The following is an 11348-nucleotide window of genomic DNA, read 5'->3' as shown; positions in this document are numbered from 1 at the left end:
TGATGGCTATAGGCCGAGTATGGAAATGGTTATGTAAACACCGTGATCTGCTTATCTTAATCGGCCTTAAGTCAAAATCGAAGTAAGCATAGGTTGCTTAGAAAACCAGGTGTTTTAATCGATCTTTCGAATTATTAGGACATGTAAACAGTTTAATGGTGTATTTGATCTGCGCATGTGCTCGCCCCCATAGCGCAAGCCTTCCTCTTTAACGAGAGACGACTCGTCTTTTTTCCTTGATAAATACTGAACCAAACATGTTAGTTCGATATAAAATTGCGCGACTAAAATCTCCTCGGCAAAAACGTAAAAATCAATGAAATATTTATTTAGTTATCAGATTAATTCAGTCTGTTTTTGGACGTGTATACTGGCTACCGCGTCTTAAAATGGACAAGCAGCACTATTGCCGTTTTTTAAATCGTTTTTCAAGCTAAGTTATTTTCATGCGAGCACTCTCGCTCGGTTCGCCAGCCGAAGTGAAGCATGCTGAAGCCTAACAACTCAGTTACTGATGCCAATATCACGTTGAACATGATGAAATGACTAATTGAATATTTAAAAGTATGTATCAAATATTTTTTTGTCAAGTACAGTTTACATCAGGTATAAAAGATGCAGTAAAATGCTTATATGCTATGTCAAGTATGACTTTCAAATATAAAGTGTCTAAAGGCAGTTGAACAAATAGTAGGGTGAATTCGGTTTAAGTGGGCCACTTTTTGCATTTCCAGCTTCTGTAACCTCTTTGGAAATCTATGCAACATATTAGCCAACACAAGATACATTTCTGAAATCCTTAACATGTTTCCTAATCATAAAAACAACATGTTGATATATTCACAGATGACACATTTGTGTACGCTGAGTCAAACCCATGTTTTCAGTTCACATTTGGTAGACTGGGACAGCAGGTTAGAGAAACTGGGACACCATTATTATACACTACCGGTCAAAAGTTTAAGAACACCAACTCATTCAAGGTTTTTTCTTTATTTTTACTATTTTCCACATTGTAGAATAACAAATGACAGTCCCACTAAGCCTAAACAAGATGAGATGGTGTATCGCTGCAGAATGCTGTGGTAACCATGCTGGTTAAGTGTGCCTGGAATTCTAAATAAATCACAGACAGTGTCACCATCCCCGAACCATAACACCTCCTCCTCCATTCTTACAGTGGGAAATACACGTGCGGAGATCATCCGTTCACCCACACCGCGTATCACAAAGACATGGTGATTGGAACCAAAAATCTCCTATTTGGACTCCAGACCAAAGAACAGATTTACACCGGTCTAATGTTCATTGCTCGTGTTTCTTGGCCCAAGCAAGTCTCTTCTTATTATTGTGGTGTCCTTTAGTAGTGGTTTCTTTGCAGCAAATTGACCATGAAGGCCTAATTCACACAGTCTCCTCTGAACAGTTGATGTTGAGATGTGTCTGTTACTTGAACTCTGTGAAGCCTTTATTTGGAATGCAATTTCTGAGGCTGGTAACTGTAATGAACTTATCCTCTGCAGCAAAGGTAACTCTGAGTCTTCCATTCCTGTGGCGGTCCTCATGAGAGCCAGTTTCATCGTAGCGCTTGATGGTTTTTGCGACTGCACTTGAAGAAACTAAACGTTTTTGAAAATTTTCTTAGTGACTGACCTCATGTCATAAAGTAATGATGGACTGTTGTTTCTCTTTGCTTATTTGAGCTGTTCTTGACATAATATGGTCTTTTACCAAATAGGGCTATCTTCTGTATACCCCCCCAACCTTGTCACAACACAACTGATTGGCTCAAACACATTAAGAAGGAAAGAAATTCCACAAATTAACTTGGTAATTGTATTCCAGGTGACTACCTCATGAAGTTGGTTGAGAGAATGCCAAGAGTGTGCAAAGGGTGGCAATTTGAAGAATCTCAAATGTAAAATATATTTTGATTTGTTGAACACATATTTCTGGTTACTACATGATTCCATATGTGTTATTTCATAGTGTTGATGTCTTCACTATTATTCTACAATGTAGAAAATTGTAAAATTAAAGAAAAACCCTTGAATGAGTAGGTGTTCCAAAACATTTGACCGGTAGTGTAGTTCTAATTGTACCCTAATGACAATTACATTTTGTGTGAATAGAAAACAGTGAGGATTTCAGACATGTATAATGTGTTGGCTAATATTTTGGATAGATGCCGGAAGAAGTTACAGAAGACAGCAATGAAAAAAGTGTCCCACTTCTGAATTCACTCAAATACCAGTACTAATAACAGTACCACAATAAAAACATTTGACAAGATATAGTACTTCAAGAACCAGAGCCTTGCCTAACCAACGTACAGGATCTCTTACCTCCATTGGAAAAGCCTATAACACTGTCCCAATGTATCTACTTCATGTTGTCCTACTTTAGCTACTGTAGCTATGGTTGGGAACGCAGGACAACTAAAAAAATGACAAAATTCTAAAATGTAGATATAAAATTGGCAACTTTTTCATGTATTTTGAGTAACCAGTACATAGTATGCACATTTACATCACTGTCACGCCCTGACCTTAGAGAGACGTTTCATTTCTCTATTTGGTGAGGTCACGGTGTGATGTGGGGTGGGCATTCTATGTTTTGTATTTCTTTGTGTTTGGCCAAGTGTGGTTTCCAATCAGAGGCAGCTGTCTATCGCTGTCTGATTGGGAATCATACTTAGGTAGCCTTTTTCCCCACCTATGTTGTGGGATCTTGTTTTTGTACAGCTCTTGTAGCCTACGGAACGGTACGGTCGTTTTGGTTTCACTTTGTTATTTTGCTGCTGGTTCTCATTTAATAAATATGATGACCACAAATTATTCTGCGCCTTGGTCTCCTTCAAACAACGCACGTTACAATCACAATGTGGCACTGTGCATTATTTATGACATGGCTTTATAACCTTAACATTAAAACAGAAAAAAAAGCTATGTCACTGATCTTACCATGTACTTTGGGGGGTGAGCAACCTGTTGGAATATTGCTCTGCCCACCTCTATGATGTCATACCAATGAAGTGATGTGATTTTGATTATGTGGTTTCTCTGCAAGGGCTTAGTGACAATAGTTGAGATTTTCTCTTGTCAGACCAAGAAATAAATGCATCAGGATTAAGCTGTCCCAGTGTTTATGATGTCCCACGCTTTCCGAATTCACAATGTATAACAGAACAGCAGCATTGAGTGGGTTGTGGGTTCATTTCCCACAGGGGACCAGTATGTAGAACTACAGAGTTGTATGCAATCACTTCTGTAAGTCGGTCTGGATAAGAGTACCTGCTAAAATGTAAATGTCAAGTGTGTGTGTGTGTGTGTGTGTGTGTGTGTGTGTGTGTGTGTGTGTGTGTGTGTGTGTGTGTGTGTGTATGTGTGTGTGTGTGTGTGTGTGTGTGTGTGTGTGTGTGTGTGTGTGTGTGTGTGTGTGTGTGTGTGTGTGTGTGTGTGTGTGTGTGTGTGAGATGCAGCCTTGACATGAATTTTCTTCAATAGGTACAGTGCCTTCAGAAAGTATTCACAATCCTTGACTTTTGCCACATTTTGTTGTGTTACAGCCTGCATTTAAAATGTATTAAATTGAGATTGTGTGTCACTGATCTACACACAATAAATACCCCATAATGTCGAAGTGCAATTATGTTTTGATACATTTTTACAAACAAATAAAAAATGTAAAACTGAAATGTCTTGAGTCAATAAGTATTCAACACTTTTGTTATGGCAAGCCTAAATAAGTTGAGGAATAAAAAAGTGCTTAACAAGTCACATAAGTTGCATGGACTCACTCTGTGCGCAATAATAGTGTTTAACATGATTTTTAAATGTCTACTCCAGCAGTGAATTTCAAGCAAAGATTCAATCACAAAGACCAGGGACGTTTGCCAAAGGTTCGCAAAGATGGGCACCTATTGGTAGATTGTTTTTTTAAAAAGCAGCCATTGAATATCCCTTTGAGCATGGAGTTAGTTTTTAATTACATTTTGGATGGTGTATCAATACACCCAGGCACTACAAAAATACAGGCGCCCTTCCTAACTCAGCTGCCGTTGAGGAAGGGACATACTCAGGGTGATTTTAAAACAGTTACAGAGTTTAATGGCTGTGATAGGCGATAACTAAGAATGGATCAACAAGATTGTAGTTACTCCGCAATACTAACATAAATGACAGAGTGAAAATAAGGATGCTTGTACAGAATAAAAATATTCCAAAACATGCATCCGGTTTGCAATAAGGCACTAAAGTAATACGCCAAAAATGTGTCAATGAAATTAACTTTTTGTCCTGAATACAAAGCGTTATGTTTGGGGAAAATCCAATAAAACACATCACTGAGGACAGTTCTTCACAAACATTTCGCTACACCCGCAATAACATCTGCTAAATATGTGTATGTGACCAATACATTTTGATTTGAATTATTTTCAAGCATGGTGGTGGCTGCATCATGTTATGAGTATGCTTGTCATCGGGGAGAACTGGGATGAAAGTAACTATTTTTCCCCTAATTACTCAGAGATCGATAGAGCTAGAGACACCATATTTTATGACAAATATCTTATACATGTCCTCTACTAGTAATTTTATTTCTAGTGTAAATGAGTTTAAATAAATAGAAGAGATCTACCGCAATGTTAATTTTGCACCTGCCTATGGGGCGGGTGTAACACAGCCTTGGGACGGAAGTAACAGCTGGTGAGAAGTGCACAATATCTATCCTGCTGTTTTCAACTCTCTCTCTTTACCTGCTGTCTCGACCACTGAATGCTTGGCTATGAAAACCGAAATGACATTTACTCTTGAGGTACTGACCTGTTGCACCCTCTACAACCACTGTGATTATTATTTGACCCTGCTGGATGTTTGAACATCTTGAATATCAGTCTGGCCTTAAATTACCATGTACTCCTATAATCTCCACCTGGCACAGCCAGAAGAGGACTGGCCACACTTTAGAGCCAAGTTCCTCTCTAGGTTTTTTCCTAGGTTCCTGCCTTTCTAGGGAGTTTTTCCTAGCCACTGTGCTTCTACATCTGCATTGCTTGCTGTTTAGGGTTTAAGGCCGGGTTTCTGTACAGGACTTTGTGACATCTGCTTTATAAATAAATTTGACAATGTTATCCTTGTCATGCGCGCTCCTTGTGTCTTGATATAACAAATAACAAACGGCAAACTCATCATGCTCATCACATTTCCATGAATTGACATAAGGTAATTGACGACCAGAATCATAAAGATATATATTTTTAACCACTAACCTTTTGATAAAAGTTTGTGAGAAGCTGATCCAGGGCATAATTCTAACGATGTCATATATAATTTTCAAACACTCAGTCACTTGTTGATACTTTTCTAACGTTATAAAAGCACTATGAACTAGAGTAGACAATGCTTAAAAGTTCATCATTTTACATTTGGTTACTTTCGTCCCACCAATCTCTCCTGTAACTTACCCAATACTAGTTAGCATGATACTTGAAACTTGTGCTGTCATTTAGTCACTAGATGGGTTTAGAAAATTACATATGCTTGGAACCTTCAACAACTAAACGCAACCAAAGATTATCGATATACAGACACGATACTTGTCTCTCCGCCCTGACAATGAGAGTCGTTGTCCACAAAGTGGCACTGCGGGCGATCTCGGTCCTGCCTATCCTTTCTTTGGATTGGTGGATATATCTCATGATTTTAATACTTTTGGGGATATTCGATTAGGGGTGTTGACAGCAACCGCCTGTATTCAATTGAGAGATGCTATACTACTAGCCTCAAGCCATGAATATACATAACCATCTCAAGACAACTCCGATATAAAGTTGTTTTTTGTTGTTGTTGCAGGATGTCAGTATACTCTCGTAACAACCTAAGCATTAAGAAACTTCTATTCAATCAAATAAACCTCATGTAGCAAATAAGCCATACATTTTTTTATTGACCAAAATCGACACTCATTGACATCCATACAAAAACTCTTTGCTTGGTGGGTCAAGAGGTGTAGAGGTAAAGAGAGAGTTGGGCCTCTCTCTTTACCTCTTCTTCTCTAATGCAACGTTATAACCGAAAAACACCCTGTTTTGTTTGACATACATCACTCAAAAACACTTTTGGTTGATAATAACTTTGCGAAACATGGTCAGTCTGGTCTGTTTTCTGCAGGGAGGTCATCCTCCACATTAGGAACACGGTGACTTCACTGTCATTCTAGCTTTTGTGTTTTCTGAAAAAAATCACCGTGTTACTTTTTCCCCTTGTTACTTTCGTCCCAGCTCTCCCTACATTTTGACTGGGGAACAGGAGTGGAGAAATATGATTTATTTCTTTAACATCTTGAGAGAATACAAATGCACAGTTAGATACCATCTGTAGGGGTATATTCATCAGCATCATAGGCTATAATCTGAGAGTATTTCAACCACGTCAAATATGCATCCAAGGTGAACTGACATTTTATCAGAAACATATTGGGTGGTAAACTTCTTTACTCCGCGAAAGAAGTAAATATGACAGAATTTGACCAATGTCAACCAGATTGAACGATTCATTCTATCGATGTATGACATTATTTTGGTGAGCAATGGTTAATTTAGTCTTCTATGGCAACATAATGGCAGGAGATAAACTGCCTGTATCTAATTATAGACAAGTTAAGAAATAAATAGCCTACCAAACAGAAACATATCTAAAACATTCTGCATACCTGTGAAAAAATCTTTCCGCAGTCTCTGACGACAACGCATTTTCCATATTATTAACGGGTCCGATGCCAGCCTCAGATTTTCACTTTATCACATTGCCTATAGTCGTGCGGTTGCAGATGGGTTATTAGCAACTGTAGGCAGGTGAACAAACAGCTGACCGCGTACCACTACTATAATGGTATAAGGCTACGTGTCTGTTAGAAAGCACTCCACTAGATGTCACCCTCCAGCTTGCCTCATATTAGATACTGTATTTTGACAGTTTTGCTATGGACCCCTTGCTGCATTAATAAATCACAACAATCGCATAATGCCCGGGAAAAGCTTTCTTGTGTAAAGGACAGAAAAAACATCCAATGCTCTTAAGGAAAAGGAGGAACATTATCAGTTATTAATGTATACTATTGATCATTGAAGAGCACTGGTTGACGAGTGCATGTTTTTTTTCCAATCACACTGTATGTAGCCTTCTTTACCAATCTACAATCTACATCTCACCAATCCAACCCTATTGGATATCATCCCATAACTACAGAGGAATGGCTCACCCTCTAAAAGCAGTTATCAATTTGAGATAAATTGTCCAGGTGACAAGAAGTGCATGCGGAGTTAACTATAAAAGCCGCTTTCTCTGAACTGTCAAGAAAGAAAGCCCAGTGCTATTGCAGCATTCAAATCCCCCTTTCCCCGTGCTAGAAGTAGAACTCACAATATTATGGCCATGATCCACTTTATCTCTATATAGACGCAGGTCAGGGGTGTAGATACATGGTCATCACCTTTGCTCTATATAAAATATTATACACGGCCTAATCCCATGCAATAGAAGCGCTGTGCAGGACTAGTATAAGCCATCTACAGATCTGAAATGAGAAATATCTGACTTCATCCATATGTAGTTCATGGGAAAAGGTTCTATGTGGGGAAAATTTGACATGGATGCTTCTCAAACTTTTCTCCAGTGATAATTCAGTTGAAGAGTTGTATTATTTTCTCTATGGAAAATCTTGGCATATATTTAAGGAAATATTGATCATATAGGGATCATTTCCCACTTAATCTACACTGGATGTGTGTCTCCTTGTTTAATTAATATACTTGTATTTAAGTGTTTTCATTACTTCTGTAGTTTTATTTCATGCAATGATGAAGCCTAAAAGCAGACTTACTGTATTCTCACTGAAGTAAAAGGTTTTTGAAAGAAGGAGAATGAAAAAAAAGGAAACCCACACAGTAAAATGTCAGGTGAGTGTTTTGTTGTTATGTAGGCGACCCATGAGATACGCTCAGCAATCATTAACTTGGCAATGATTAAATACTTGCGTTTGAGTTTCACTGACGAGGGCTCTAGAGCAAACCATCAAACACCTATCATTCTGAAATGTTTATATGACTACCTCTATATCAGGTGGATAAAAAGACACTTCTCAAATTGGTTCTGTCTGTCTCTTGCTCTCGCTCTCTCGCTCTCTCTATCGCTCTCTCTTTTTTCTACGTTAACTCACTCTTCCTATTGAAAATAACAAATTCATTAAATATTGAACATTCTCTGCCCTTTTCGTGTGTGATTGCTTTATCTATGCATTTCACAATTTGTTGTATAATTTAATTAATAAATTGTGCACATGTACTGTAATTAGGGCTGTGACGATACCAGCATTTCAAACCAAACTCTTTGGTCCTTTACAAACATGCTGTATGTAAAATGTTGTGTGCTATAGCTTGGAAAATAAAAAAATGTGCCTCTGGATGACAACATAATGATGATTGTTTCCAACATTAGGGCTTTTTTCCAAAAGAAGTTCAATCTGCTTCATGTTTTGTTTCCTTTGCATGATACCAACGAGTATCGTGATACTGGTATCATCTTGGCCCAAACTGGAATATATATCTGTTTGTCTTCATCATGATCCTAAAGCCTTGAACCTGAGTGCAATTCAAATGAAGTGGGGGAAATCGAGGGGTGAGGAGCAGAGGCACCAGATTGGTTGTTGCAGGTAAAGCAATCTGAAATACATGAATTATTAGGGGCTATCTCCTGTCCTTTCATACTGGAAAGGCAGAGTGGGAAGGGGGTTGGGATGTATCGTCTCACACTCACTGACAGAGGGGGAGGTCAGTTTGTGGTGTGTTGTGGGGGAGGGGGCACAAACAGAGGACCATGGGCCCCCCTTAAGGACTCTGTGGAATGTAACTGAGGCTCACTCTTTAACACACAAGCACCCAACCAGGCAAACAGATGATTCATGATAGCAGTGTTAGCTTTATGGCTGTGGTGATCTCTGTTATAAACACATCATCTCAGTTGAATCCTGTTTATCAAATACAAGTGAACTCCAGCAACATAATTTTATAGGAAAGGATCCATATCAAACGTTCTCTGTTAAGACTAATACATCTGTCGTTATCAAGTGACAAATAATACTTCCATTTGTGTTTTGAGTTCATGAGCTTAAATATGCATATCAACTGCCTGAAGCAAATAGGTATTTTAGAAGTTAAAATCGGTATAAAAGTGACTGGACTGCATAAATCTCTGTGTGCTTGAAACTTGGGACACAGCTGAGGCTATGAACTTCACAGATTTTTTTAACAACACCCCTTTGAAAGTAACATCAAAGATGCATCGCCACACTGTATTTCAGGTTGGGTATTTTTTCCAGTATATATCCCCCCCCTCCATCTTTAGCCCTGACTCCCTTCCCAACAGTTGAAATTCTACTGCTGGTGTGCCTGAGAGATCACCATGGAGACAGATTCGGCACTATCTTCCGTGACTCTTCTCCGGAGGGCAGTTGGGCCTCCTTAGCCCCGTCAGTCTCCCATAGGGCGATTGCACTTCATAGTGTGTGCTACACAATTGCAAATTGTACCCTGAATACCGCTGTTCCCCATTCCCCATGTGGCATATGGATATTGGCCTGTTCTTGTGTTAGTGAACAGATGGATAACATGTATGAAAGTCTGAGGGTTCTGTGTGAGTGCATACTTGAGCTTGACTGCCAGTCACTGTGCAATTGTAAGGAGGCTGAGGAAGCACACATTTTGTATCATGTCTATTTATCCTTCTCCATGTTACTGCTCAATTTGAATTCTGTTGATTTTGTATTTTTGTTAATCTTTTGGAGAGGATTATATAAAAAGGTAAACTAAACCCATTTAGCCTATGACTCTTTGAAAATGCATAATTGGGAACCAGCAATGATGAGTGTAACAGATAATGTTGAAAAATGTACATCAAACAATCTCAGAAGAATATGCAGGCTTATGTTATAATTGCAGATCTAAACACTTAATTTGTCAATATTAGTATTTGAGGCATCAGAATTATGGCTATATTTAGAAAATATTTCAATTAAAGAGATTCCCTCTAGGGACTGTCACTTATTTACTAATGGATAATAGCACGTCACAACGTCCACGCTCACATAAATCTCCATGGGCTATTTTGGTGAGCTATAAATAAATGCATGTTGATGTATTTCCCCTAATATAATAGCATCGGTATTGCTGCCCGTCTCATCTATATACTTATTTCTAGTCTACGTGTAGTCCATGTTCAGAAACATCCATACATCTTAATTATGAAAGAGGAGGAAGACAACTACTCTACCCAGAAGCCCTATTGCTCTTTTGCAAGCTGGCTTCTTGCGCTTTGGGAGTGTTTCCCATTTAAACAAACACAGTGGTGAAGATGGCGGAGAGTTAATAGGGACAAGAAAGAAACTGGTGTAGCCTACTCAATGAATGCGTTGAAGCGGGTGAGTTTTTCCTGCTAGTAGCCGGTGTTTTGTTGAAAACACTGATAGGGTTTTAAAACATGTGGCACATTTTCCAGTTGACCTGATGTAGTTTAAACGCTTTTCTTGGAATAGGCAGAGGGTTCACCCGTAGTCTACAACCAACCTACCTTGTAGTTCTGAGTTTGTCCGTTTATTTTGGAATTGTTGGCAACATGAAGAGTGCTCTCTCTCCCTGATGATGTAAGTCCATTTTTGTCTATTGGCTGTTTAAAATATTTGCATTCCTCGTGGAGGATTTTATGCTCATCTTTGTTACAAAGTTTATCAGAGGGGCAAATTGATAACATTGCATTCAGAAACTATTCCATCTCGACTGTGAGTTAACTCTTCTATTTTGTAGGCAAGATACCTGTTTGGTATTGCAACGGTTCTGTTAAAGTCGAAGTACATTTTTTTTAAGTACTAGTTTGCCCAAATATTTAGGCTCCGTTTTGATACTCTTTAAAATTAAGATCAAATATCCATAGTTTGATAACATTGGCCTAAAGCTGAATCTACAGCCTAGATTCCGAGGTTCAGTGTAGTTCTTTATGGTATTAATGGTTACAAGGAATAACTGTTTTCATCAATCTGCTACTTCGTAATGATTGTGACAGTTGAAAAAGAAAATGAACATTGGCAAAGTGACTCAACCTCAACATGACGTAGCCTAATGGTCAGCTACGATTGAAATGCAGCTAGTGTTAAAATTAGTAGCCCGGGCCATTGAAAAAATCCGCACATTTGCTGTTATTTATGGTTCACCTTTGCTAGGTTAAGTAGCTATCTGTGATCATAACGGTGAAGTTAATGACCTACCACCACGCCGTAGGATTGGATACGTACGTCAG

General features: G+C 38.6%; 1 protein-coding gene across 10 annotated transcripts in view; it reads left to right on the top strand.

The window, feature by feature from the left end:
* The first annotated feature begins 10344 nt into the window (after positions 1 to 10344).
* LOC118388385 (nuclear receptor coactivator 3-like) overlaps positions 10345 to 11348 on the top strand; it is a 33084-nt gene continuing 32080 nt past the window's right edge. For 4 of the 10 annotated variants that reach the window (XM_052526691.1, XM_052526686.1, XM_052526689.1 and 1 more), the window contains exon 1: positions 10345 to 10476. The gene's annotated coding sequence lies outside the window, so the exon portion shown is untranslated. Of the gene's footprint in view, positions 10477 to 10590; positions 10699 to 11348 lie in introns of all 10 variants that reach the window. The other 6 variants (XM_035777409.2, XM_052526688.1, XM_035777406.2 and 3 more) reach the window with 5 other exon arrangements.

This window comes from Oncorhynchus keta, chromosome 10 (genome assembly GCF_023373465.1).
Source record: "Oncorhynchus keta strain PuntledgeMale-10-30-2019 chromosome 10, Oket_V2, whole genome shotgun sequence".
Lineage (NCBI taxonomy): Eukaryota > Metazoa > Chordata > Actinopteri > Salmoniformes > Salmonidae > Oncorhynchus > Oncorhynchus keta.
The sequence above is the reverse complement of the archived record's forward strand: the minus strand, read 5'-3'. Positions and strand labels throughout refer to the sequence as shown.